The 25,969-nt window shown below is 33.5% G+C and overlaps 1 long non-coding RNA gene across 1 annotated transcript; it reads left to right on the forward strand.

Annotated features, from left to right (window-relative positions):
• Window positions 1-711: 711 nt before the first annotated feature.
• On the forward strand, window positions 712-11,449 carry LOC123539909 (uncharacterized). Its single transcript, XR_006684113.2, has 3 exons — window positions 712-880; window positions 6,626-6,698; window positions 7,838-11,449. It is a non-coding gene; the product is annotated as an uncharacterized LOC123539909 (long non-coding RNA).
• Window positions 11,450-25,969: the final 14,520 nt, after the last annotated feature.

The raw sequence follows: 25,969 nt of genomic DNA on the forward strand, positions 1-25,969 counted from the left end.
CACACACCTACCTACCCCCCCCCCCCCCCTCCCGCCGTCACCTCCCCATACACTCACACATCCGGCAACCACACGCATACACATCGAATAGATGTTTACATGCTGTTTTGTCCTAACGTCCGCTTCACAAACAAATATTAAGAGAAAATAGATGTAACTTTCAAGTCAATAACAAAATGCACTATAATTTAAGTTTTTTCTTTCTAGCTTTAGACTGGCTTTTCCCAACATAATGGTATGTACTGTATAAATGCCCTCTTTTTACACTTCAGCAGCGAAGCAGATAAAACACTCCATTTTCAGGCCAGAAATATCATTGTACAAGTGATCATTCGTTAACAACTCTAAGTTTCTTTACCTGTTACAGATATGTTACCCATTTATATTTGTAGTGATTCAAACTCGAAAACAATGAGTTTGTTGACAAACAAAGTCTACCAAAATAATAATAATGAACAGGATATACAGGTTAAAGTGATCATACCTTTATATTTATTTACAATAGTTAATAAAAGTTTTATCATAAACATGCAACCACTTGAACATAGTGGGTGCAAAAACCAGTTTTATCTTTTTTTACAGATATTTGACATTGACGATTAAGAATTAAACTAGTACGTTAAACTATCGATATACTTTGTGAACCAACTGCACATTTTAAAATACCCTAATTTTGAAATCACTCAATACAGCGCACACCACCTTTCCGTTCGTGCATTTCAAAATAGGTAGTAAACATTTAGATAAATAGAAAAGAAAGCTCTAACATTATATCAAATAATACAATACAGTGGTCTGCTTAAATTGTTCGAAATGGGATTACGAATTCGTTTAATAAATGTGTTCGTTTTTATAACAGTTATTGCACTATTACTGCAAGGTACGTAATATTTAATGAAGATATTAAATTTAAAATGGCATGCGTTAATTATCATTAATTTGTGTGTAATATAACGTACACACTGAGGCCAGTTTGTAACGTCTGCTGGTATAACATGCTTTATGTGTGACCAGCCAAATTGTATATCGATTTTGTATTCTGGGTATACCGTGTTGGTGTGTTTGTTTTGTATAAATTGAAGTTTAAGTTCTGAATTTTGAAAATTCTGTCCGATCGAGAACTGGGATTGAAAATTCATTTGGTATCGATGACATACCATATCAAGACGATGGCCAAATGCGACAACCATACCCGTATGTCATAGATCAATTGATTATGGATGGTCTATTATTCTGTAGCGCTATCTATAATTGTGATTAAAGTTGTCCATGTACGACCCAAAACATTATTATGCATGACAAGATTTTGAAATATCTAGCAAAACTGACCACTATATTAAAATGATACGTCTCGTGCGAGACCCAGACCCCTTGCTGAGTTGTTTAACTCAAAATTTAAGGTTATTCTATAGCTTTTTGTTCCAAGATTAACTATTAAAGTGACATTCAAGAATTTTGTGTACATATATTCTCCGAAGGAACAAAATGTAATGAAAATAATACGCCGATGACTGTTACACACTGTTATTACTTATTCTAACACGACCAGGGAATAACCTACATACATGTAGAGCAAAATCTATCTCGGGTTATTCTGCAAGAAAATAATTTATAATTGAAACATACACTTTACTACAGTCCCTGGCTCGCGGATTTTGCTTTTTCCTCGTTACCACCGGCACAAATATTTGCCTTGAGTGGAAAATTGCGATGATTTTTTCACATTGAACGGCTGTTGACAAGAGCGAAAAATTGCGGTGATTATATAGTACACCGCAATAGAAGTATCAATAAATGCCCGCGGCGAGTCACGAGGAATAATCTCAGCGGGTCGCGGTGAATTGCGATGGATCGCGGTGAACCACCGGCAATCACCGCGAAATCCAGGTAAATTTTGTAGCTTTAATACATATAAACTCTCTACTAATGTTACATGTATAATTGCATTAGTTTTTTCTGTTAAAATGGACAAATAATAGGGTTTAAGAACAAATAAATAAAATTTATGTTGATATGTCATTCCATTAGTTTAGTAAATATCTATAGTATTTAACAAATTAAAATTTATTCCTATCTTACCTTTTGGATAAATTTCAAAATTCACACGTAGGGCTTGGCGTTGGAATTTTGTAGTTTTAATTTGAAATTTAATGATTTCCTGTTGAGGATTAATGTTTATATTCATTCGCAAAATAAAACAGAAATATAAGCAATATATAGCATAAACTGTCTCATGTCATTGTGGAGTACCGAGGTTGGAGAAACAAAAATGACCCGTTTAACACTTGCAGGAAGTATCACTTTTCAAACTGTTTATTGTCATCAATATTTTAAGCATAGTCAAATACTGTATAATACACGTACTTGACACTTGACACTTTTCTATTTTTGTAAAGAAACAGTTGCACAATGTGATATGTATTATGAACATACATTAATTATATCAGGCCTTTTTGTTATAGAATATTATATAAAATATATAAAGAAATCGTTGTTTAAGTACTTTCTAAGTAAACCACTTTACATTTCGGCAAGGATGGTCACCTGTTTTTACCAACTTAGTTTTAAATATAATTTTATATTAAAATTTTATTAAATCTTTAGGCACAATAAAAATCATAATTAAGAGTCTTTGTGTTTTCGTTTTCGGCAAAGGCCGACGCTTATTTTATCCAATTGTAGCTAGTTTTAACAGTTTTAACCAAATTTACACAGTTTTTACATGTTTTACATAGAAAAGAAACAAAGGTAATAAAACTTTAATAAGAAATGAGCCGTGCCATGAGAAAACCAACATAATGGGTTTGGTACCAGCATGGATCCAGACAAGCCTGCGCATACAATCTGTTTGGTCAGGGTTCATGCTGTTCCGTTACAGTTTCTCCAATGCCAATAGGCTTTAAAAGCGAACAGCATGGATCCTGTCCAGACTGCGCGGATGCTGGTCGATAAACTCACTATGTTGGTTTTCTCATGGCACGGCTCAAATAACTTTAAGAAATCCAGTAGGAATGACATAGGAAAATCCAGAAGTGAGGAAGTACAGTAAACAAGCAGACGACGACAGGCAACCGAAAGCAGGCAACAGGTAAACAGGTAATTTTTGGCTAAGAATTATACCGCGAAATTGAGGTGTCCCGTACTCAGGAAATGCGTGTAGATCTTTTATTATCCAATAGATTTGCTTCCAACTTTCCACATCGATAAAAGATAGATACAGCTAGATTGACAGGGCATTTTCATTAAGATATCAACATTAAACTAAACAAAATTACTTCAAACGGCCTATTTTCAGTAAAATTACCGGTAAAATTTCATACAGCGCGGTCGTAAATAGCTGTTATGTCTAAAAAGTAAATAAATTGAAATTAATGCGGATATTTAATTTGGACTTTCGGCTAGGAAAGGCAAACAACAGAATTAAAAAATCTTTAATAATAACAAAATGCCGTCAATTTAAAAAATACAGTAAAGCGAAATTGTTAACCATAATGCGAATAGTAAAGTACATGGAGTAACATATATATCGATATGACATACAGACGTGGCGTGTAATCTGAATGGAAGGTATCGGACGTAAATACATTGTTGTTATAAATGTGTAAAAGTTAGTTTATATAATGAAAACATACGTATTTCTGTTGGAGTTTAAAGCACTGACTTAAAAATATTTTTATGATATTTATTTTGCATCCATGGAAAATTTATCTGTTGTCATGATATATATTTCTAGTTTTTATTAAATCAATCATTTTTATTGCAAAAGTTTCATGAACATTATCGGGTGAAAATCAATTCCGTTTTAAATGCAGATATTTTATATACATTATTAAATCATTTTCGATATTATTAATTTCACTATGTAACACCTTCAACGCCTTATTTACATGTAGCAGACTTAATCACTAAAATATTACAGAAAGCTGTAAATATATGATTTTTAAACTCGTAATCTGATAATATCTGATAAAAATTAATTCACTATATAATTGAGCCGCGCCATGAGAAAATCAACATAGTGGCTTTGTTACCGCGCAGTCTAGACAGGATCCAAGCTGTTCGCTTTCATAACCTACTGCAGTAAGAGAAACAGTTAGCGAACAACACAGATCCTGATCAGACCGCGCGGATGCGCAGGCTGGTCAGAATCCATGCAGGTCGCAAAGCTACTTTGTTGGTTTTCTCAAGGCGCGGCTCATATTATGCAAAACTCCTGGAAAATGATAAGATATAAGATAACGAAGTGAAATCTTCAATTACCTCATCGTTAGTTCTAATAAGTCCTTTAATTCCTGATCTGTTTCTTGTCGTCACACATGTATTTTACAAGAAAATGCGAAATTTGATTCGTCCGTTGACGAAGTGTCATTATAGGTTACTTTTTAATTCCAGCGTAATTCTGTAACTTTTAAGTTAAACACAATATCACAACTATGATGAACAATGACTGTTTTCATGTCTTTAATTTTCACGTGTACTTAATGCTTGACTAGTAACATCTTTATTGGTTAACGAACTGATCAATGGAAAATTTAGAACATAGCATGAAACACTCAAATAAGTATCAATTATAATTAAATTCATATCTCGGAATTAAAACAAATGGGCATCATTGCACTTGGGGCAATTATCGACCACAATACGTTGATGAATGAAATCGAATTTTGGATGTGTGATGTATTTTTGCAACTCAGCCATCAACATATTCAATTACTTCAACATAAATAGTGTTTTATTAAATATTGTTGCAATATTATTCAAAACCAAAACCATCTGGTTAAAATGAATTAGCTAATTATAGTATACGAGTCCAATGAAATTACATAACGCGGGAATTTTAAAAGCAGTGACAGTCTTTTGTGCATTTATGAAAATATAGAATTTAATGGAAATTATACTTGAAATAGAATAGTTAGAATATATAAATGCTTGCAAAATACAAAATACTATTTAGTTTCATCTTGTCTAAATAAATTAACAAATAATACAGTAGAACATGTATATATACATGTATTATACAAGTTCAAAGACATAATGACATCAAATTTCATAACCCTGATGTTTTGAAAATATAATCCTTGCATTTATTAAATTATATAAGTTAATGGAAATAACACCTGAAATAGAGAAGTAGAAAGAAAGAAATGATTCAAAAATATAAAACATTGTTTAATTTCTCCATTTCTTATCCCATGATAGTGTTGAAATTTTAAATTAATTGTATACATAACAACAAGCCACTGCATTTACCTGTAAATCGCGGCGAATCATCGCAATTCACCGCGAACCACCGGCACTTCATCGCGATGCGCCGCGACCGTCATCGCGGGACACCGCAACCGATTTTATTGCATTTGGTCGCGGCGGACGCTGTTAAATGTATTGCGGAGATGCATGAAAAAACGCGCATCCCCGCGGCTCAGGAAATTGTCCGCGCTAGGGTCCAATCGCGGGGAAGCGCGGACTTTGAAAAATCCGCGAGCCAGGGACTGTATAACACGCATTCAGTATAGTATACATCGTCACCTCAGCGCAAGGAGTGGATGACTGCATTGACTTAAAGAAGGACTTATTCACTTTTTGCGCTAAAGTGACGACATGTTTATTTATGTTTACGTGTTTCATATTATTTGGGTAAATGCCCCAGTTTTAGAATGTAAACATACAGACAATCCCCCATTTAGCAGAATTAATGGTACTTCGTGGTATTTCAAAGTCTTAAGACTTCAAATAAATTGAAAAATATGTGGTTGTGATATAGTCCAAAATTCTTAAAGATATATTCACGAATGGGTTTGTATAAATCATATTACTGTATTTGCATTATGACTTTAATTTACATGAAAACACTTATTTGTGGGTAAATAAAATAAAACGTAATTCATGTCGGTGTCTTTCATGTTATAGGACAATGTAAAATGACTGATCTTGAAATTGGTGCACGACTGATAAATCTAAATGTGACTTTTGTACAATTTTTAATAGTAATTTGTGTACTATAATGGATCAGTGCAATGATATATCTCCATACAGATAATATTTGAAGTATAAGGCACATAAATTACTCGTAGATGTATGTTTATTTATTATTTTGTTTTGCTGTTTTTTCTGTATAAAGAAATATCGCATATTTTTTGGCATACATCAAAACGTCGTTATGTGTTGTTAGAATATATAGACATAATGTCTTCATACCTATCAATTATACCACATGTGTCTAAGACCTTGTAGATAAAAATACAGAAAAATTTTACAAATGTTTTGAATTTACCTGTTATTCCAATACACTGCATGGGCCCGACCGATATTGAGCCCTGAACATGACTAAAGTGACCATAGAAAAGTAATGTGTACTATGTTGGCCAATAATCAAGTATGAAGGTGAAAGAAACTCGAGATATCCGTTTTGTACGAGAAAACAACAACAACAACAACAACAACAAAACAAGCATGTGTGGAGTATGTGTCATTAATTAGATCAATGTCGTGTTTCGAACACGATCTTGTGGAGCAATAACTGGTCTTATCAAATATATCATATTGTTTCTTCGATTATCTATGAAAAAAAATTTCTACATTTATGGTAATTAATTTGACCTTTTATTGTGATTCATTTTTATTTTAGAATATCAAGTTGAATGTCGCGGAGGGCGTGGTGGAGGCCGTGCCAGGTACAGGGGCGGAGGTGGATCCAGAGGGTATGTATTTTGTATTGTAACACATTCCATTGTTATCGAATGATTGTAAAACTGTTTGAGATATTGATTTCAGTTTAATCAAATATAAGCGAGAAAAATTATCACCAGGGAAGAATAAAATCGTACATTTAAACATAGTCTAAGTTGGTATTTCGTTTAAACTATTTTTAGAAAGAATTCGGCGTCTTAGGCAATTAATCAGTATTATTAAATATAAAATCGAAATGATAAACCTCAAATTTCTGACACATTTCTATTCCTCATTCATTTGAACAAAACTATTTTCGTCAGTCACGAGCTATAATATTCAACGAATATAAAATGAATATCAACAGCATCTTAAGTTAACAAATTCAATTGTGAATTTTGTCTTAGTTCTCTAACATCTTAAATAAAATAGAAAGGATAGCTTCTCTGTAATAGTCCGATTTTGTGCGTTATTTAATTGTTCTCGATGTTAACGAGTAGTAACACATAACGGAAATGATTTTAAAACGTGCATTTATCTAAATCTGAATTATTTACCGTCGGATATAAGTCTTTTGAACAAATTCATTTAAAAAAGTCATTTCTGAGACTGATCAATCAAGTTGCAATCTACGTAAAATATTTTATTCTGTTTTACCTGCCATGCAATGTAAATATAGCTTATATCTTAAAGATAAATAAAACAAGACGAAAAATCAATATCATTGAGGTTTCATCCTTTGCAGACTGTTAAAGATTAAAGCAAATCCAAATATGGACTATATTCTTCAGTGATAAAATAATTAATGTGTCAAAAAGTTAAGAAAGTGAAAATTTGTGTTTTTAGAAGTTTTGAAACTTAAAACTGTCAGATATAAGTATTTTGAACAAGTTGATTTAAAAAAACTCATTTCTGAGACTGATCAGCCACGTAGCAATCTACGTGAAATATTTTATTCTATATTTATCACTTGCAGAGCCTATTTAAACATAACACTTTTCCTTCAGTGATATCAGAAAGTTAAAAAAGTGATCATTTGAGTAAAACTGTCTAAAAGTTATGAGAATTGATTTCAGCCTGAATTATTTATCAAAATAAAAAGTTTATATACTTTCTTGATAAATTCTATTTAAACACGTGTACACGTAAAAGACATTCTTATATTTTTCAGTTCTGGTGGTGGAGGAGGCCCATGGTGGATGTATGTGGCCATATTTGGAGGAATATTCGCGTTTGTGGCAGGCATTTTTATTGTCATATATATCTACAAGAAATGTCGATAGCTGTACATAAACTGTCCATATTTAATGACGCAGTAGTACATATATATAGTTCTAAAAGACAAACTCGTACTCTGCATGTTAATACCAGTGGCAATAACAGAGCTTCGTTCCATTAGTCGTGCGTAGTTTTTCGTGAAATCATGCATCACACTTCATACTTGTTGAGTGTTTCTTATCATGTGTGTGTGTATGTTAACCAATTTGAAGACATTTTAGTGTCTCAAGAAAGCTGAAGAACAGACACAAACCGAGTCTGCTATTATTCTTCTTGGTTGCATTTTTTGTTCCCAAAGGATCTTTTTACACATTTAATTACATATTGATCTAATCATATTTCATTACCTTTTACAAACCATTACATTATCATACATAACACGCACATATACAAAAGCAAATAGTTTGGGCTACAAGCTATTTCAAAGTATTATTTGTTGTTCCACCAGCTAAATATATAAAACGATTTTACGTTTAACTTATTGGAATTTCTTTTTTCACATCAAATCAATATCACGTTTTCAACGTGTTAAGATGTGGAAGGACCTGAATATAAAACTCATTTTGTCATCTTTGCATGTCTCCTGAAAATGGAATAGATATACCAAAAATATGACAAGTCAGTTACATCGGATGCATAACAGATGATCCGCCAAACAAGTATTGAATGGCTCTCTTGCTGTATAGTTATTTTATATAAATACTGTAAAATTTATATTTGTAACTTTCAAGCCTTTAAAGTTTTTTATTTCATGTGATAGCTAAACCATACAGTCGTAGGAGTCAGGAGTAATGATGTCAATGTAGAAACAGCTTGCTGGAGTTACGCCTATATTATGAGAAATATGTCAGAACAAACAAAAGGACAGGAGCAAGGTTAAATCTGATTATGCAATATACTTATGATATAGCCTTTTGCTGACACATCTAACAATTGTTTAAGAAAGTGCTTAAATTTGTTCAGGTATTTTAAGTAGAAGTATAAATCTTTTACATACTTGATTTAATTCTAAATATGTTAAAAACCTTTAAGGCGTTTTACTGTATATTAAAGACTGATAAAGCGGATATCAAAATGTGGACAATTACAGAAATAGAAAAGCAATATGTCCATATTGCACATGAACTTCTACCGCATATAGCCATAACGGGGGGTAATCAAAAATAGTGGATTATAAGACTTTCTACTATGAAATTGAAACCTTTGGCATTTAACTGAGGAAACAATTCGCGAAAATATCATTTAAGAAGTTGTTAAATTATATCATGCTTGAAGCAAAAAATGACAGCTACACTACCTCAAGAAACATTATGCCTCATTTATGTTTACGTAAGACATATTAACACTTTTATTAGATTTAATTGAAATATATTTATGACTTGTAAAAATGAGTGTGAAAATCATTTTCTTCCTGTTGTCGGAAATATGTTAATGTAAGACTGTGAATAAATTATAGTCTTTCATTTTACGAGTAAACATGTTTGCATGTCTGTCGATGTCTGCATGTGTGATATTATTTTATTTTACGCATTTGTATTTTATATGAGCGGCTGCATTCTCTTAATGTGGCTTTTGCTGCAGGACTTTTTTCTTGGGTTTAAATAAACTGATATTTTAAAACTTGACAAAACATTGTTTTGGTTGTTTGTGTGACTCCTTAACTTATGGCCCAAAAGAAGGGGTCATTTACTGACCACAGGCAGGCAAACATCCTTTTAAACTTACTTTCTTTTTCATATTGTGTATTATCATGTCCAATGCAGCCTGCAAAATTCATTTTCATTTGTGCAGAAAATGATTTTTGCGATATAAAACTGCCGAATTCCAAATAACAGTACTCCTTTCTTCTAATTCATAACACAAACTTCATCAAAGTAAAAATGCAGTGTCTAATTTATTTACTTTTTAGACTAGTTTAAAGCATTGTTGCACGACATCTTGTCTTAAATGAGCTTATTAAAATGTTGAGATGTCTTCGTTGGGTGTTGTATACTAGTATGTAACAGTTTCTGTGTTGATGTCGATTGTTTAGTTACAGTTAGAAGGCGAGGTTTTGCCAAAAGTAAGTCTTGATTCATGGTCTCCTAGTAAAGAAAACCCCATATTTTATTTTCAATCTTCATATATCATATCATCAAATGAATATATGACAAGGGCTAGTAGACCAGTGCAATGATCCATTTATTCTGAACTATCACGATTTTAGCAAAAAGAACTGTTATGGTGTGCATACATAGTAACAAAATATAACCATTACTGAAGTATGAAAAGCAGCTAACTTGCTCTTAATTGTACCTAGACACTGCCTGCCAAAGACAATTCATCATTTTAACAAAAGAAGGATAGAAGCCAGCTTACTTGAAAAACAGCATTTGTTTAAGTCCTTCTATGGAACACGTAACTTTAGAAAATATGATTGCATTTTGGATCAACAGTAAAGACAAAACGTGTATTGTTTGAAAATAAAAATTGAAATCACAATTACTTTCCGTATTAAACATGTATATTGTAACACTAAATAACAACAAATACACTTAAATAAATCATACCTTTTACGTGTAGCATTAAAGAGTGTGGGCTGTTGTGTTTTATCTGGTACTTCAATGTGAAAAAATGAATGTTTTGCTGTGTTCTGAAAGAATAAAAGTTATTTAATCGCAAACTACTAGTAATCTGAATAGTGTTAATATATGTTGCGCACTGACAGACACTAGGGTAGAGCCACCGACTTTCTCCAAGCAAGATGGATAGCTTCCTCGCTTGCCGAAATAAAAATGAGTTCGTTCAGCAAATAATTGACGGATGGACAGACCGGATGACTAAATGCTCCCGCCACTTAAAAAATAACATTTTAAGATTGAAACCATTTAAAAGAAATAATGAGAGACAAGCATCGAATCAATTTTCACGCTGACGAATTGCAAAAATTTGATGCTTAAAATTGCAAAAGAATTAATAATGTCCTGAGCGTCTGTCCGGTGTTAAGTTTTTTTGTTCACCAGCGTTTCTGTCATTGGTTTTCTTGTATCATTGTATAGGCGATTAAATGCAAATATTCATTGTCTGCGAAATCTTCCATAATTGCTGCATCTAAAACTTATTCTCGTCCCGAAATTGGTCTCGACTTACAACCGACAAATCAAAACAGATTAGACAATACGACAAAACTCATTTATAGACGAAGATTAATATATATGACTTTGATATTGTGCATTGATGTAACTAATTAGGTCATATATTTTTTGCGTTTGTCGTAAAGAAAGTAAAGAAAATTATTTCTAATTATTCATGGGAACGCATACCTGTATCTAAACACATCATACATGTACTAGTTAAATAAAATCAGTTTAGTTTAGCGCTGATTAATCTGCTTCAGCCATCTAATCATTGTGGGATTTGGCTTTAGTTTTCAGTCATATATCATTCTAAGTACACAATATTTTCTTTAACAGAGATTTTCTAGACGGAACACAAAATTTTACATTAATAAACAGCCCCGCCCTTATATCTGGCGTTTATTTTCATTATCCGCCGCTAAAGGCCAAGGGATATAGATTTGGTGTTGTCCGTCCGAGCTTACATTTGCATACTTAGGTAGCTATAGGAACAATAGGTGTCTATACTTTTTCTTTGATGTCATTAATTCCGTAAGTTTTTCTGTGGCTATTTTTCTTTTACGTGGCTAAAGGAACAATAGAGAGAACAAAAGAGTAGCCACATAAATACCCATATGTAGGAACAGACGTTCGTCCATTCGTACGTCAGTTCGTCTGGAATAAAAATGTTTATAATTAAAAAAAGTAGTTAAGCTAGATTCACCAAACCACATATAAGTATTAATTAGCACATGACTTTTGAGTACATACATTTTTATCCAGTGACTACGTTCGTTCATGCGCAACACGTATTTCGGTAAGATTAAAACCTTCTTTTGCTTTCATTCAAATCAGAAATTTCACCCAATTTAGCCTATCAAAATTTAATCTTTACAGGATGTAATTCTAATTTCAACCTGTTTTGTTTTCTTGTTTGTTTGTAAACGAATGCTGTGTCTGCGTTCTTTACATACATTTTACACAGCAATGCAAACATTATAGTTATTAACACAATGTGCCTTTTTGATGTAAAATGTATATATAGTTGGTTAAAATGGCGTATGCCTCTTATATGGATCCAATCAGCTATTTAAGTACCCAGCCTGTGTGAAAACAAGGACAAATACCCAATAGAAATAGCTACGTTCCAAGGACATATACTCACAAAACAAACCCGAAAACACAATTGGGAAACTGAAACCGGTTAATCGTCCACAATGCCTCATTATTTGTTCCCACCATATGTTAGAATAAACTTAATAAACTTTTCATTATCTTTGTTCCGACAATGTATTAGAATAAACTTGAGTAATGTCGCACTTTCCATTATTCCGACACGTCTCCACGGGTCGGTATTACAGTAAGATTTTTGTTTTATTTTGTTTATGGAGCGGAATTCATATAAGTTTTAAGTAGCTTGTTTTCCAATCCATTTGATTAAAAATTTCTTTGTTTGTTTGTTTGTACTATTTTGATTGATGTATGTCTTTTTATCAAACTTTGTTAATTTAAATATAGTACTCTTGTTTGTATATACAATTTGTGGAAATAAATACAGATTTTTGTTTAAAAGCAACGAAAAAGACGACAGTTTTCGAATCCCATGGAGGCCATTTCACTTTGCTTTCTATGCGAGAAATAGCGAATACAATACCAAACGAAGAAATCATCTACTGCACTATATAAACACAAGAGACTCTTTCTAAATGAAAGTTGTTCCCTATTTATGTATCTGCGTGGGAGGTATGCTAGTAAATGTACTTCTCAAACCTTTCTGTCTCAGATATGTTGAATATTAGCATAAACTTGGCCATTGAATAGATTTTAGAAAAAGCTACCCTTGTTTTGCTTAGAGTGACAGGTAATCATGGTGGCATACCAACCAATCTTCTGACAGGTACTGAAGACTTGTTTTAAGATGATAGCATAATCGTATTCGTACGCGTACGGGTGTATATTGATGTTGACATAAACGGGAATTGGCGGTCTAGGCGTTGACCAGGGATAACTAACACACTTAAAAGTAATTTCAGTAGTTTTTCGGCGACGCCGTCTAAATTCGTTTTCGTTTCCTATGCCACGTGACTTCAGTTTGCAAATCAAACTACTTGATAACGCATTATAGATAATATATCAAAATGGAAGATTTATGCAACACTCTGCCTGATTGGACGAGAGTGTCAATTTCTTTCACTCTGTTGATTGTGCTACGCTGAGTGAAATGTAGACAAAGCGTTTATCCTAAACGACGCTGTTCACTAACTTTGGCTCAGTATATTTAGCAAGAATATTGATATATCTCAAAATGATTAGTAAGTTTAATAAACATGATAAAAACCTGTTCAAATACCAACATATATCAAATTAAAGAAAGAGCTGAATACGGTCTGCGTATCACATGAATAAGGGTGTGATAAGAGTCTTTTATGTAGAGAAGTGCTTTTTAAAAGATTTTCCTTGTTACAATTGTCGTCTGTATATGAAAAGGTATCTTGCTTTTGTGACTTACTCAGATTGCATATTAAAATGAGTACTTGTTTGCTTTGATATATTTGTTATAAATTATTTAACTGATTTATTATATATGAATATTTTCTTTAGTATGGTATGCAAATATTGAACTCAGTTGAAATCTGTTTTATTATATATATATATGCTATATAATGACTGAATCTCATTACACTGAAACGAAGGTACGTTGCATGCAGTTTATCTATGTGATATGACTACGGTCAAACTTTGCTTATGAAACAGAAATATTGAAATAATTACAATTGTATGTTTTGCTTGACCTTCACTTTTTTATAGGTGTGACGTCATTGTCCAAAGATTCATGAATAGCGAATATGCTATTTGTTAAAGCGGGATCAGTTGGCCTATTTTAGAAATAAATAAAAATAATAAATAAAAAAATCCTTTGTTTTTTTCTCATGTATTCTAATCAAACTTGATTTGTAGCATCTTTATTAGGTCCGCAGCCAACTTTGTTCAGCTGGGACATTTGACCCCTTTTAGGGTCTGCTAGAGCTAAAACTAGAAATGCCTTTATACAGCGTCTCATGAACAGCTTGGTGGATCTTTGTCATACTTGGTCTGGAGCATCATTATAAGGTCCTCTTCCAAATTTATTTATATAGGAACTTGGGCCCTATTAGGGACCACTATAGCTAAAAGTAGATATGCCTTTCTTCGCATTAACCACTAAAATGTAATGGATTTTTATCAAACTCGATGTGTAACAATATGGGGATAGGGACCAATTTAGCTAAAAATATAAACACGTTTAATGACCTCTTCTCATGAACCGCTTCATGAATCTTCATCAAACTACTGCTGTAATTATTCGTCTAAGGATAAACGAAACAAAATTGCAACCCTACGAAACCTTTGCGAAAAATTAAAAGAGAACCATTTAAATTGTTAAAGTGCGGTGTTTAGTTTTGCAATTTGAAAAATGTTAGATGAAAGATGAATGTTAGATGAAAAATTCATAAACTTCTTTCCTTATTACAATTCGCCGACCATCATTTTTAAAGATATTTCTTGTTTCTTATACATTGTTATTTAGTAATGCCTCTTTATTACCAGCATGTTCTAAAGTAACAGGTGTAAATAAAATTAATCCCCATCAAATGAATCTCTACAGCTAGGTAACATGCTGCTTTAGACAAGTGACTTCTTAATACAAGTGACTGCTCAGCAAGGTTTAAATGTGTAAAAAAAACTAATAAAAATTTGATGGGGTTTAACATCACACCGACACAACTTTAGGTCATATGACGACTTTCTAGATTTTCATGGTCAAGACAAATTACTGATTAAGGTCATATATTATATTAACTTTTCGTTTGAAAATTGCCTTAAAAATATATGATTAAAATGAATAAAACATAGATCCCTTTTTGGGCCTCATTTTTAGCTAATTGAGGTCAGATAACCGTGTGTCTCCTGCATCTTTTTTTATTCAGTATACTTTTAAATAGTAATATTCAAATTTCCTGCTCTCTTCACAAAAAAAGCAACATCTTTTCCGTATAACCTATACGCTAGCGATCATATTCGCTAATTACATATATTTATTTTATCACAATTACATTTTTGCATGTAAGACTATAAAAATCTGGCAATTCTCTCAAGAAGTCAGTTTAAGTTATACATCTTAGTTGTCAAACTTATGTAGCTAAAATTATCATCTTAAATTTCAAAAAGACGTTAAACCCGAACACACACACACACACTTAAATTTCATTATAGATAATTTAATTAAGCTTCAGAAGTTTAAGCATCTATTTCATTTTCAAAATGCTTTGTGTTTATTCAGATATATACCAATACAGATATTAGAAATAAATTTTCTGACTTACCAGAAGTGAAAATAATATTATGTTCTAATCTATATATTATTCCGGGGGTGGAGGAGGCTGGTCGACAAAATTCTGTTTGAGATTGTGCGAGATAATTTCTCAGTAACTGCACATCGCAAGTCAATACATGTAATACACAAACAAGCGGCAAACACTGAATTTTTTTAAGAGCAAATCACTGTTTCAGATACATCATTTCAATTCTAAAACGTTATCAAGGATTATTATGTACATCTACCAAATATTTGCCTGCTTTTTTTGTGGGCTCCTTTTCAAGCGCACAGCTATGACGTTTGATGCTATGATGTAATAACAGTGAGTCATTGCGAAATGCATCACTCAGAAAACAAATCGGGGCGTAGCTCTATTAGAATAAGCTTTTCATCTTTTGCTGCGAGCTACGTTGTCTGCTTACAAATTGTTAAATGTGTTTTTGTGTTGCATCGTCTGCTGTACATACTTTATAGTTCATGTGTTACAAACTGTAATGCGTAACTTTTTAAGGTATAGTATCCATAATGACAATCGACCATTTTCGTATGATTTCGTATTCTAATGTTCTATTTCGGCATCCTTCGTTTTTCTTTTTTTTTTATTTTATTTTTGTTGCTGTTGTTGTTGTAGCCGGAAATTTCCAAAATCGCTTACAGTGAGTGCATAGCCGAACAAAAAATTTTGATTGTCAATACGGGTACACTACCTAAACCGAGCAATTATTGCAGCTTTATATATTTAAATGGTGGATAAAAGCTCTATGTATCATAACAAAAATTATTTTACCCTCCTATAAATATCGCAAGTCAGAAATGTGGCTTCATAACATGAAAACATTCAACTAGCCGAGGTTCGAATCCCAGACTGGCGATGGGCAAAGGCGACTTGAACCGATCGGTCTAATTAAGATTTATTTGATTTAATATTTGTCAGTTTCTATAATGGTTTGCAGAGTTGCTAATCATTTAGGGAGTACCAACTGTATATCTAAATGTTGAACTTTACTGTAATTTATTTTAGAATACCGAGTTGAATGTCGCGGAGGCGGGCGTGGGAATACCCGAGGGACATACAAAACCAGGAGTGGAGGGGGAAGGGGATATAGAGCGTTAGTAATCTATTTCTGTTCGCATCGATTTTTCACAACTTCATGAAAAAATATATTATATTATTTATTCTATTCAAATAACTTTATGCAGTGGTATTTACTTTGCTTAACTACGTGAATTGGGTAAGATCAATAAATTCACTATATCTGAATTATAACTGGGGTTATATAAAAGATATATTTAAATCTATTCATTCACAGCTGCAGATTTTGTTTTTAATATACATGATCAATACTAAATATTACGGAGTGTTGATGTTATTCATATTCAAAGGCTTCGTAATGCTTTAAAAAGGGACAAAGATTTAGTTAGTTCTATCTTTAAAATAAGATATATATTTCTCATTGACAAAATATATAAGGCATAGAATGCAACCTGGCAAAAACATAGCATCGTCAATTCAGCGCGTCATTTCAGATCATTAAAACTCATGTATTTTTCAGTTTAACAACTATATTATGCCAGCCTTTTTCAGTAACTCCATTTGTTTCCATCCATAAATTATGTGAATAAACGTTATATTTTCAGTTCTGGTAGCGGAGGAGATGGGGGAGGAGGAGAAGGTAAAACGCGGTTATACTTGGCAATCGCTGGAGGAGTGCTTGTCTTAATTGCCGCCGTCTGGGCTATCTGTAAAAAGTGTCGATAAATGTACATATGTCGTATTTGAGTGTGATACTATTTTTACTCCGCTAATAGAGATGAGACATTTTTTTATCTTTCTTGTCATATGTAGTCACTTTAGTTGTGTAATAACACATTGTTATTGCGACTCATATGTAAGTATTTTCCATTCTGCTCGTTAATCGTACTTCTTACTTATAGTATACGTTGTTATGTATTATTCGTGCGCATCATTGAGGATGAACACTAGCTATTGCCACTGTCTTAAATGGGCTTAACTTGATGTTAAGTAACGTATTATCGTTGCAGACTATTGGAGTGTACGTATTGCAGTACTGTAAAATGTTATTGGTATTTGTATCTAAGATGTGTGAGGAATTCACCAGGTGGTGAGAAATGTTATTTACACTGGGTTTTTTGTTTTAATTAATGAACAAGGTGTGGTATAAGAATTAAATTTGGTATCAGTCATTCGGTTTAAACTCGCCAGTTTTGTTTTGTCACTGACCGTTCCCTGGTGTTGCTCTGCTGTTTTCCTTTTTCACGTTTGTATCGTTGGTTTGGGTTTTACGGCTCACCAGAACAGTACAGGTTGTATGGCGCCAAACTGGACTAAAAGTTTTAGTTTAACATCTCATTTTCATCGAGATAAAAATAAGAGGTATTTAATCAAAAGTTTTATACCAGTTGGAATCATAGAGATACAGCAAATTTTAGTATCCAGTCCTTATTAGTTGAATTTAAGTTTTGTTTGTGTTTCTATAGTGATGTTTGGGTGGCTATGTTCATTAAATGTGGCTTTTACTAAAATAAACTTTAATTCTTATTCTTTATGAGAAACTTTGTAATATGAATTTATTTCATAATTAAAAAGAAATGTATAAACAAAAGGTTACGTACTTGTATTTATTTCTGATATTTTGTGTGGTCAACAGTTTAAGTTGTTAAGGTATATCGTATATATCAATATTCAATAGTCTAAACCATTAACAACGTCTATCGTCATTTTGCCAGTATCTTTGAAATTACTTATCGAACGCATTTCAAATTTTACTAAGCACATTGTTTTAAATTCTGTTGTTAATAACTTTTTTATATCAAAGCAAAATTGGATCACGCAGTCACATATTTCTATTTTCTTTTAATACCTCAACAAATTTGGAAAAGGCAATAAATTGCATTAATGTAAGTACCTCGCTCACCACATTTTTGAGATAAATTGGAGTTATCTCAAACATTTGTTTCAAACCACAATTTAAGTGGCAAGTAAGATAATTGTTTCGGCATGAATTTTTCAAACTATTTAGAAAGTGGGGTAACTTTTGGAAGCATGAATAAAATGAGCATTTACGTATACAAATGTATTTGACAAATATTACTTACGGGAATCATGTTTTGTTATTTCCCAATTTTAGAGATACTCTCTACATATGAACATTTTCTCAATGGTATTATTTTTTCATGGACACAGAAGCTTAGATACATAATTTTCTCAAAATGTATCCAAATGTTTGATTTTCTTTCTTGCTTTGACAAAACAGTTTTATTGTTTTTATGTCGTTTCGCGATAACTTGAAACAACTTAAATATACCAAAACTGAGATCATATTTAAGAGTGGAACAATTGATCCTTTTAATATGCAAAATCGGGTATTACAGAAGTAAAACAAGAATTTGTAGACAGTAGTGGGTTGCTGCTGGCAAATGCACTAGTTAATGCGGAAGACGGGAAGATACATTTAAGAATAGTTTACCTGGGAAGATCCACATGCAAGAAATACAAAGGTACAATAGCTGCGAAAGTAGATTCGGTAAAGAATATTTCCTCTTTTAGTTTTTTTTCCCAATACATACTAGATGCCGTTGTTCATACGCCACATTAGAATCTGTAATATAATTGATAAAGAGTTATCGCATATTACTCTCGATATCTTACTAAACCAAATAAAGAAAAGATAATTGTGTGACGAGAAGAAAAGAATTGTTAGCACTTCTTATTTTTGCAATTAAACGCTTCAGTCACTTCCGGTATGGAACAAATTTTTGATGTACATTTGTAGTTGTGATCATAGATTCCTTACTTTTGCACAGCCAAGGACATTGATTGTCAGTTAGCCAGATGACTCGATTTTTTTCTGCATATCAGTATACAATTTGGAAATGGTAGAATACACACAAACTCTGAATTCATGTCAAGACGGCCATATTTTAACAGAACAAAAGTCCAACAGGAAAAAGCGCATTCGAAGAACGCAAGAACGCAGACGCCCATATATGGCGTGAAACCATTCGTAAAATCATCAAATATTCTTAGCGTGTTGAACAGAAGTATCTACCTACAGATGAACAAGGTGTGAATAGAAAAAACTGCCACTTGACCAAGTTCTCTGTCTTGTCCATATCAGGCTTGCATTCTCTGAGTCCACTCTCTTTGAAACATGTAAAGAGAATGACACAAAACAAATTATAAACACTGTAAGTATCACAGGAACTGTGAATTCTGCTGAAGCGAATTCAGACACTAATTTGTCATTATGTGCAGTGCCCTAAACCAAAACGATAATCCCTGCAATAGTGGTTATTTACAGTTAAGGGAGATGACCAAATCTTACGCCAAGTACCTGAATGGTTGAAAAACAGTGTCTGACTAGACAGGTCTGTTGTAGTTCCCTTAAACAAAAAATATCGAGTATTTGTTGTATAGATGGGATTCCATAGTTTGTGAACTCTATGGAAACCTATATGGGTTATAAATTACAGAAACATTGAGGTAAGTATTTGTTATTAATTTTTCAAGTAATATAATCGCATAGATGAATGGCATTCGCTGTATTACCTTGTCGAGGACCAATACAAGAACCTTACATTACTAAGTACTGGTGTATTCCATTTGGCAGAATTTCAGACACGTCAAATAAGACGTCAAACCAGAGGAACTGACTTTATGCACGTTGTCTTTCGCTGGCACAGCCTTTGCTTGATAAATCTAGGACAAATGTACAATTTATTGCATCAACATTTCAACAGATTGCCTTCCCAACATGATAAAAACATGTTTGAAATATAAATATGTAATTAACACATTTTTCTGATTTTAGTCAAAAAGAATAGGCTTAGAACTATGTTTATAACTAGTTGATGAACTATTTCCACATATGAATTGGATTTTTGACTGTATTTCTTATGCATATATGATCTGTGTAAGATAAACTTGTGCATATTATCAGAAGAGAATTTTTGATTTGATTCTACAAGATCGCTGTTTCTTTGAAAAATATTTTACATCTCTTTGAATTTTTATACATTTCTGAAAATGATTTGCGTATATTTTAACATATTTGCATATTAAAAACTTTTTACATATATGTTTTAACGTCTTTACATCCATATGACAACTTTATAATTATTTTTATACTATCATACCAGAGTTATATAGCGCCCTTTTCATGATAAACACGTTCAAAGGCGCTTTACATATATAGCAAACGCAGCCAGACAGGGCACGAAATTCATCCTCTACTAGTACAGACACAGAGCGATCTGACCAGAGGGACAGAGTGAGATAAAGCCCCCAGAACAGACAGAGAGAACAGACAGAGAGAGAGATACAGGCCTGCCCGGCTTACTTAGCCTAGCTCTTTGCGAAAAGACAGTCTGGTTCTTTAACGTGCCCGGTGTATAGCACCGATACACGCGAAGCCGTCTTTTCTGGGAAGAACCAGTACAGGCGTCTTAGTCAAATGGGAGACACTCAAGAGCATCTCAGAAATTTCCTGTTCCTGGACCGGGATTCGAATCCCGGACCTCTGGATTGGCAGTCAAGCGTGTTACCACTAGACCACCGGCCCACCCTATAAAATAATATATATGAATTACAGTTGTGATATTTTAAATAAAAAAGAACAGGGTAACAAACTGCTATAATAAATATCTTATTTATACAGTATTTCGAATTTCAATTTCACACGCACATGAGTTTATTAAAGGGGAGCGGTGGTTTAGAGGTTAAGGTGTCGGCCACTCAGCCCGTGTTCTAGCCCCACAGGGGTCATGGCCACACTTCATATGATGTCAGTATTGGTTTCCCTAGGAAGCGGACCCGAGAGTGATTCAAATAAGCTTAAAGCTTTCATTACAGCCAAAATAAAATAGTATAAACTAGACTTATGGTATACTATAACAATTCACTATCAATTTGAATGTGTAATGATATGAATTGCTTTTAATTATGCCAATAGTATACTAATCAAATACTGTTTATGAATGGTCATATACTGTTAATAGTATACTGAAAATATTGTTCATAGTTGCTACTAAACAATTAATTCTCTGCTATCAAAGAAAATAAAGTCAATTTCATTTTTGAACACTTTATTGACACCAAATCAAGCAATGAGGATGACATTGTGCAGTGAACAAGAAAGATAAAATACCCATTGGTATTCTTATAAACCTTTATTGAAGGAAAAATAGATTTGTTTGTAATTGTAAATGACAACAAAAACACTCCAATGCATGTAACAAGGACCTGAAATTGGACAGGTTGCCTTAAATTCTGGATAAAATTACTGATGTTAATTACGTACAATAGTTGGAATTGATCAACATGAACAAGTTATTTGCTTTTAATAAATTAGTATATGTCGAAATTGAGTTTGTATCTTTCTATGTACAAACGATTTACTACAATATGAAGACCATAAACTTGCCACTACACATACCCTCCATGCATGTACAATGATTTCAGTTTGACCTATCCAGAAGCATAAAGTTATTATATAAAGCCGTGTATCCACGTTCAAAAAGGCTGGTAATAATATTACCTAAAAGTATTTTATTTAGTAAAAGAAAAAAAATATAATGAAGCTGGCACTACAAAAATTTTCGGTCATTTGTGTCTCGGTTTTCAGTTGGTACACAAATTCATCCACGCGTTGTGGGTACAAAAAACATTTTATAGCACTGAAATATGTCAGAAGATTAAACCCACACACGAACACAAATTCAACCTGATTTTATAAATCCAATACATAATGACGTTCACATATCTGTCTTTAGTAAATAGTATCAGTTTGGCTTGTCAGTTTAAACGTTAATAGTTTATATAACAAATCGGCGCTATTTGTACCTACACTGATTTGGGAAATTTTAAACCCAGTTCCGGAACTTGCATGAACTTAGCCAGAGCAGCCAGAGTAGCTGAGTAGCTAGGGTCAGGGTTAGGTTCTTGGCTACTCTGGCTGTTCTGGTTGCTCTGGCTTAATTCCCACACATGCAAGGGAACCCGCTTTGAAAAAATTTTCTATCGGTGCTGGTAGAAACTTTTGTCAAAGAGGGTTCCCGTGCCGCATTAACAAAATCGAAAGTAGGGCGTTTTTAAGGTACTAGATACTTGCTTTATTCAAGGAAAGTCGTATTAAGTTTCATAAACATCGCACGATGTTCATTTTGGCCAGTACCCTCCATCTATATGTCATCTTCGTTTGGACTTGTGTCAACTGATAAAACAAATGTATCGATAAAGACGCAATGGTATGTAGCTACGTCTTCCAGTGGTGCATGTGTTTTTATGCAAAAACCTGTGTTCAGGGCGAAAATTTCGATTCTCCGAGCTCCTTGCCATAGAGTTAATAGTTTACCACATAGAAGGTTATGTGCACGAATAGAGAAGGATCCGTTTTCTCCTTTGCCACAGAGAGGGGTCCGATATGCATACACTCCGTGTTTTAATTTGTATAAATGAAAAAGTGCTTAACCACTCAATATTTACAAGCTCTGCAAAGGTATATTTTTACCTTAAGCTATATGTAACACACTTAGCCCATCTGGTGGCCCAAATTTTAGCACAGCAGTCTGGTCTGAATAAGCGTCGTAAGTAAGAGTCGTTGTATTCATGTGCTCAGCATTGCACATACCTCTATTTTCATTTGGAGCCCTGTACAGCGGCTTTGAGCGTTGTTCTTGTCCTTGTTTTTTATTCTTTAGGACGAATCGAAATGTCAGCTTTTACCGGGTAAAAGCTTACATGTTAAAGTATTCATGTTTTAGAAATACACATTGGTCAAAGTAACATATAACATCGAAATAAATTCACGTTGTACGTGCGTGCGTTTCTTGTGCGGATCCATGCTTACAATGTTGTGGTTTGTGGTCTAGGTAGGCTGCATTTTTGGAGCGTTGTCTATTCATCTTTGCTTTTTCCTCTCCCCACAACATCCCTAGCCCGTTTCTCTATTCCATCCTTATTTTTTATTTCGCATATAATTAATATATACTTGTTGAGTTTTTGAACAACCTGTGTGTTATATCGTCCCGCGTTTGCTATGCTCTTTGAGTTCGGAAATCTACACGTACATATAAATTGTTTAAAACAATTGTTTTTTTGGTTTTTTTTGTTTCTTTTCTAATTCAAAAAAAGAGAAATGTTTTTGGATGTGGACCCAATGAAATATCGTATAATTTCAGTTGTATGTTTCAGTTTTACAGACAGTCTAACAATCACTACTTAGTTCCGGTCAAAACTAATGTAGAGACACTGAATAAGTTGTTTTAACAGAATTGCAGTTATGTAACGGCGGGCATGTAGCCTTACCAGTGTATTAGAAGTTCCCTGTTTTACGCAACTAATGCCAACTTTTTCACATGAATCAGAGATTTCAGACAATGGCGTCTATCAAATCCAGTTTGGGGAATCGTGTCTCAAAATGGTACTGAACACGGAAATCAACATGGCAGATTTATTTTACCAATTTTCAAAGGTTAGTAAAACCTACAGCATCTATTTCACTCGACTATAGCGCAGTCTATGTGCATTTTAATGTTCTAATTGTCTACGTTCCATCTAGTTTCTGAATTACCTACGAGGTTTTGACCGAACCGGGGGTAATTTTCTGTAAAAACGCAATGGTACGATACACGTTATCACTCTTTGCACACACAAATCAATGTAATTTGCAGCTGTTCGTACTTGTTTCAATATATAACTTTATCATTTAGTAACCATGCACAGTTTTTTTTTTCGCGAATTTTCGCGAATTCTTGCAAAAATGGCCAAACTATTGAAATGGTGCATGAAACGTGCTATGATAAGCAACACTACTAACTGTTGCCAGTCCGATACGCAACACGTGCATGTGTCACCAACGGCGATGTAGCTTCAAGTTTACGTCATAATTAAGTCATTGAACTATTTCAAACGTGGTTTTCAGTTTTTAAGATTGTTCGAAAGCACTTATCAACGGCACGTGTAACTGGGTTGGATAATAGTGCTGCTTATGCTGAGCAGGTAGTACGTCCAATACCTGTGATTATTACCCCCTGTCGGGACGATGGATTCAAAACAAGCACTCGACGCAAGACGAGACGATTCTTTGTTGGTGGATATACTGAGTCTACATCAATTCAGGAAATTTATTCATTTGTGAATTCAAAAGGTCCGTCAGTCACAAACGTAAGGATTTTCCCAGTCAAACGGCCTAAAAATAAAGTTATTATTAGACTGAACGTTGAAAATGATGATAAAGCGAATCATGTCCTGCATGAAAAATTTTGGCCGCGTGGAATTATATGTCGACCGTGGTTGTCGCGTGATGCAATGCTAAGGCAAACTCGCGATAAACGTGGAAGCAGACGATTTACAGTGTCACGTGACGTACCTCCACGTATGCGTCGTAATAAAGAAGCAGACAATTACAGCAGTGTAAATTCGTATGAACTTTTACAGGAAGATTATGCTTCCGTAGACGTTGATTAATTTTGTGATGGGTAGGATATATCATCCATGTAGCTCTAAACTCCTGTTTAGTTCTTTAACACTTGTGTACGCACTTCTGATACTTATGAATATTAAGTTTTTTACGTGGAATGCGACTGGGTTAATATCCAGTTCATCGTATTTATGTGATTCGTTACAGAAATATGATATTGATTTTTGTGGTTTTTCCGAACATTACTTATATCCTCATAATGTACATTTTATAGAAACTTTAACCTCCGATTATCGTGCATATGCTGTATGTGATAAAGATCTTATGTTTCCGAGCAAGAGAAGGGTCGGGAAGGGAGGTGTTGCAATGATGTGGCACAGACGTCACGATAACTTTGTGGTTCCATTGACAATGGATGATGATAGAATAGTAGGAGTGCAATTTCAGTTTGCACCAAATCAGTATGTATACATATTTCAGGTTTATCTGCCATGTGTTAATCATACAATTGATTTATATAGTGACTATATAGGTAAATTATATGACATTTGGAACACATATACGAATAGTGGAACAGTTTTCTTTTTGGGCGACTTTAATGCCAAATATGACTTTTCTAGCAAACGTACTAGAGATATATTGCTGCATAGGTTCTGTTTAGATACTTATATCACTCCTGTAAATGTCACAGGGTCTTGTGTAGGAGCACAGAGCTCTTATGTTTCATATGACGGCAAATATCAGACATTGATAGATTTTATTTGTATGTCTGTTGAAATGGTTGATTGTGTTCAACATTGCGAAGTTCTAGATGACAACTGTTTAAATGTATCATGTCATAGGCCTATCATTTGTATAGTCAGTTTTCCTATTCTCAGGTTTGACACTTTTGATAGCGATGTAACGTTTGTAAATTGGGGTAAATGTAACAATGTGCAAATTGATTTGTACAATAACTTGTTGATGTCCGATTGTAATTTAATGCATCTAGCGCACTGTGAATTAGATACAACATCAATTGAGACTGCGTATGCACTGCTAGTAGAAAGTGTTACAACTTATGCCAATGATTCGTTGCCAAAGAAACGTTATCTAGAATATCTCAAACCGTACTGGAATAATGAACTTACTAT

The sequence above is a fragment of the Mercenaria mercenaria genome, chromosome 1, assembly GCF_021730395.1.
Source record: "Mercenaria mercenaria strain notata chromosome 1, MADL_Memer_1, whole genome shotgun sequence".
NCBI lineage: Eukaryota > Metazoa > Mollusca > Bivalvia > Venerida > Veneridae > Mercenaria > Mercenaria mercenaria.